Source organism: Meriones unguiculatus, chromosome 8, assembly GCF_030254825.1.
Source record: "Meriones unguiculatus strain TT.TT164.6M chromosome 8, Bangor_MerUng_6.1, whole genome shotgun sequence".
Classification (NCBI taxonomy): domain Eukaryota; kingdom Metazoa; phylum Chordata; class Mammalia; order Rodentia; family Muridae; genus Meriones; species Meriones unguiculatus.
The window spans coordinates 47,188,264-47,193,450 of NC_083356.1; the positions used below are offsets into that span (position 1 = coordinate 47,188,264).

General features: G+C 40.1%; 1 pseudogene; it reads left to right on the forward strand.

Moving 5' to 3' along the window:
- Positions 1–902: 902 nt before the first annotated feature.
- On the forward strand, positions 903–1,478 carry LOC110554777 (60S ribosome subunit biogenesis protein NIP7 homolog; annotated as a pseudogene).
- Positions 1,479–5,187: the final 3,709 nt, after the last annotated feature.

Consider the following 5,187-nt stretch of genomic DNA (forward strand, 5'->3'; position numbering starts at 1 on the left):
TAGGAGGAATAATAATTGAATGTGATCCAGTGTTTTATATAGATTCTCCCCCACCCACCCACCCCCCAAAAAACAATAAAATTTTTCATTTTGGGAGGCAGGCGGAGGCCTAGGCTTATCTCAGGTGTGGAGCTAGTGTTCAGAAGAATTAAGCATCTTTAGTAGGTGGAAAAGAATAGAAAAGAAAAGAGTCCATTACGTAAAAGAAAGCTAATATCATGTGTCTGAACTGCAGAGCCTCATAATGCACAATGACAAGGCTTACCTTATTGCTAAGATAGAAGCCCAGAGGCTCAGCTGAGCCCCTGCACCCTTTAAAGCAAGTTCTTTGCTTCCTTAATCTACCAGCTTGCCCTTTGCACTTCCACCCCCATAAAGACAGTCAACAATACCTTAGTAGGTGGCCTTGAAACTCTAACATCCTCGTCTGACAACCCCTAACACATTGTAAGCTACGTAGAAATAGAACCTTGCTTCGATCAATATTTGGATAGAAGGCAAAAAAAAAAAAAAAAAAACTGAAAAGAAATTTTGAGCATAGCAAGGAATCCTGTTGTTCACTCAGGAGGTTTCACTTTTGACTGTAAGTCAATAATAGCACTTGCCCAGTGGCGAAGGGGGGGCTGTTTGGAAACTATTATTCCCATCCTATGTAACACACAGAAAGCCCACTCTCTATGACCTTGCACACTACACTTCGCGAAATAAGAAGGATAAATGCCACACAATCCCACTTATGTAAAGCATCTGAAATAAAAGCCAAGCTCCCAGATGAAGAAGGTGGAATAGCTGTTATCAAGGTCTAATGAGAAGGGAAATTAAGCAATGCAATTCAATGAGTATAAACTTTCAGATACTTAAGATCAAGAAGTTGTGGGGTGGGGAGCCAAGCTAGCAGGGAAATGAGGCCATTGACTGAAGAAGAGACTCGGGTAATGTTTGAGAAGATTGCAAAATACATCGGGGAGAATCTACAGCTCCTGGTGGACAGGCCCGACAGTGCCTATTGTTTCCGGCTGCACAACCACCGAGTGTACTAGATGAGTAAGATGATCCTGAAGCTGGCAGCCAACATCTCCAGGGGTAAGCTGTTGTCACTGGGGACATGTTTTAGAAGGTTTACCAAGATCCACAAGTCATGGTTGCGCGCTACAGCTCTCAATTACCTTGCTCCATAGGCCAAGTATAAAGTGTGGATAAAGCCTGGAGCCGAGCAGTCCTTCTTGTATGGAAAGCATGTGTTGAAATCCAGTCTGGGTCAAATCACTGACAACACTTCTCTGTACCAGGTTTATTCCATGACAGACATTCCTCTGGGCTTTGGGGTGGCAGCGAAGTCTACCCAAGACTGCAGGAAAGTGGACCCCGTGGCAAATGTGCTGTCTCATCAAGCAGACATCGGGGAATAAGTATGGCATGAAGAGACATTGACTTGGGATAGTCATCCCAAGAACATCTTGCTGTGTGAGGAGACTTAGCTTTGTTTCCTGTGTGTGCAGACACTGTCATGTTAAGTTTGGCTAACTCTGAAATATGCCACTTAGATTCTTACTCAACTGAAATGGCTCAAAAACAGGGTTTCAAGCCCTCTAGAAGCAAAAGCAAGTAGATCACAAATGTAAGGCCTACTCTCGACTACTTGTCAATTTCAAGGCTAGCCTGGGCTACATAGTGAGACCCTGTCTCAAAAATCTAGAACAAAGAAACCAAAACCTGCCAAATGTTTGTGTGAGTAAATAGAAGGAAAAAAAAATGCTTTCTAAGATGTGGCACATTACACTACTGTAGCTACATCGTCCTTGTTTGAATCAGAAGACTTGTTCTGAGAAACAAGTTCTGAGTTACTGCACTGAGGACAGTAATTAAACTGTTATCTGTGATAACACTGTTTTCTAGGCTGCTAATAGCACAGTGGACTTTCTATCATTTATTAATATCATTAAAGATAGAAATAGCCATATAAGGATAGTAGGCCATGCCTGTGGTTTTACAGATGGAGTTTAATAAAAGTAATAATGCAAAAAAAAGAAGAAGAAGAAGAAGTTGTGGGGCTCTTTTACCACACAGTGCCAATAATTAATACACAGTAATTAATATATAATAATTATGTTGTAGATTAAAACTCTCAGTAGAATAGAACACAAGGTATTCTCCCCTTATCCCTAAGAAAGCATCAGAGAAAGGAGGAAGCTTTAAGAAGTGATCAAATGTTTATTATCTTGACTGTGGTGCTGATTTCATAGATGTATTGACATTCAAATCCAATTAATTACATACATTAAATACACAGACTTCTTGTACACCAGCTATCTCTCAGTAAAGCGGTTCTTTAAAAGAAATCTTACAGTGTTTTCAGTTCAAATAGAATGGCTTTAGGGTGATGTTCAACTCACTCAATGATGGCTAGTACTAATTGTCAATTTGATAACAACCTTGAATCACTTCTGAAGAGAGTCTCAAGACTGTGTAGACTAGGTTAGCTTCTGGTAATGTCTGTGGGGCATGCCTTGATCGCCTTCGCTAATGTCTGAAGAGCAGCCCTGAAAGTGGGTGGTACCATTTCCCAGTTTGGAGCTCTCCACAGCACACAGTAGAGACAATAGGCTAAATACTACATACTTCTCTCTGCTTTTCACTGTGGGTATGACGTGATTAGCTGTTTCAAGTGTCTGCCAGTGGGACTCCCCTCCTGTGATGGACCATAACATGGAGCTGTGAACGAAAACAAACCCTTTCTCACCGGAGTTGCTGGTTATTAGTGTATTATATCACGGCAACAGAAATGAAAGTAGAGCAGATAATGATGTTCCGATCCAAATTTCCAGTGAAGTACAATCTACTCCAACAGGCATGCTGACATTGACTGCTATCAAATACACTGTTCAGCTAAAGCAAGGGAATGATCAAGCACATATTTTACACTTTAAGAACCTGTCTAAGGAAACAATGCCTGTTCTGCTCTGGTTTTCTTACAGATTCTTGCCTTGTTAAGATATGTTATTGAGATATAATAACTGCACCATTTGATGTACACATTTCAAATACATAATTTAGTACTTTTAATAAGTGTACAAGCAGGTAGGTAATCTTCAGGCATTCACTTTCCCTCCTGTCCTCCAAATCAGTCCCCAGTCTCCTCCCCAGCTATGTAACAGACCACCTGCTGTGGTCCCCTCTTCCTCTCCGCACCCATCTCCAGAAGATCACACAGATCTTCTCCTACAGCCTCACTCACTGCCCTATCCTTCTGCCACAGATATCTACTTCCTCAGGCATTCCCTGGGAACCTGCCCGCCATGACATCAAGGGAAACAGATAAGCCACGGAAGCAGGTATGTTATTCTTGGATATTCACCTGCCTTCCTCTCCAGAAAATGGAATCGCCGACTCTCATCACAAGCTGTGGAGCAGAGTACTGACACTGGCTTCTCCATTTCTGCCCTCATTCCTAGGGACCAAGCAGATCCTAGTGGCATACCACGTTTACCTCCCTTCCATGGACTCAGTAAGCACCCCACCCTCTTCTAACTCATCTCAGTCACTCAGTGTCAGCTGCCAAATACCAGGAGGCACATTCTAACCAGAACAACCAGTGGCTAAACTTGGCAAGACCCCAGAAGCATTTCCTATTAGGCAAGCCCCAGCTAAGCCACACACACACTCCTAGGAACCAGAGAGGGCAACAGAAACCAAGAAACAAAACACCCATCCAGTAAAAAAAAAAAAAAAAAGAGAGAGAGAGACCAGATATCAGCACCTACAATCACAATCATCTCAAGTTTAGATGTCTAACACCAGTGTAAAATCAGAATCAGTAAGAGCCAAGGCAATATTTGTCAATTCTATAAAGGAGAGATACTGATTTTTGTGAGTTAACTATGTATCCAACTACTTCAATGAAAGTATTTATAAGCTACTGGTGGTAACTGTAGCATCATTTATATTTTCTATCATATCATCTGCAAATAAAGACACTCTAACTCACCCTTTCCAATCTCTTTCAGTTATCTTTTTGCTCTAGTTAAGACTTCAAGCACTATATTGAATAGGTATGAAGAAAGTGGACAACCTTGTCTTGATACTTATTTTAGAGGAAATGCTTTGAGTATCTCTCTATTAAGTTGATATTCACTGTGGGGTTTCAGTAAATTGCCTTTTTTATGTTGAGATATGCCCCTTGTATCTCTAATCTCTCTAGGACTTTTACCATAAAGGGGTTGGATTTTGTCCGAGGTTCTTTCTGTATCTAATGAGATAATCACATGGTTTTTCTTTGGGTTTGTTCATAGGGTAGAATACACTTACTGATTTATGTATGTTGAACCATCCCTTTGTCTCTAGGATGATGATTAGTTGATCATGGTGGATGATCTCTTTGACACATTCTTGGATTTGCTTTGCAAGTATTTTATTGAGTATTTTTGCATGTATTTTGATGGGGATTGCATAGAATCTGTAGATTGATTTTGGTAAGATTGCCATATTTACTCTATGTTCATAAGAGAAATTGTTCTTCTCATGCTTTTTTGTTGGGTCTTTAAGTGGTTTGGGTATCAGGTTATCTGTGACTTAATAAAACAAGTTGGGCAATAATCCTTCTGTTTATATTTTGGGGAATGATTAGTAGAGTATTGTGGTTAACTCTTCTTTGAATACCTGGTAAAATTCTACACTAAAATAATCTGGCCCAGGCTTTTATTTTGTTGTTGTTGTTGTTGTTGTTGGGAGACTTTTAATGATTGTTTGTTTTTCCCTAGAGGTTATAGGCCTATTTAAATTGCTTATGTGGTATATGTTGAAACAATTATACATTTGTTCTACATGTTGATATATAGAATTTTAAAGTCTGTCCTCATTATTCTCTGGATGTCTTTGGTATCTGTTGCTATGTCCTACTTTTCATATTGATGGCTATTCACAAACTGAAAGTAAGGCCCTATTACTGAAGGCCACACTTACACTCTTGAACATGAAGAAGTGAAGCTGGTGCCTACCTAGAGACTTCATCTCTACAGACTAGTGTTTACAAAACTAGTAGGTATTAGTTATGCTTCCAATGGAGGAAAGGTACAGACCAACCCAGCAACTAATCCTTCAATCTTTAAGAATGACAAGCCTACAAGATGCAATGTTGCAGTACTCCTTCAAAAGTTTTGGGAGTAACTGATCTAAATCTGATTTGACTTA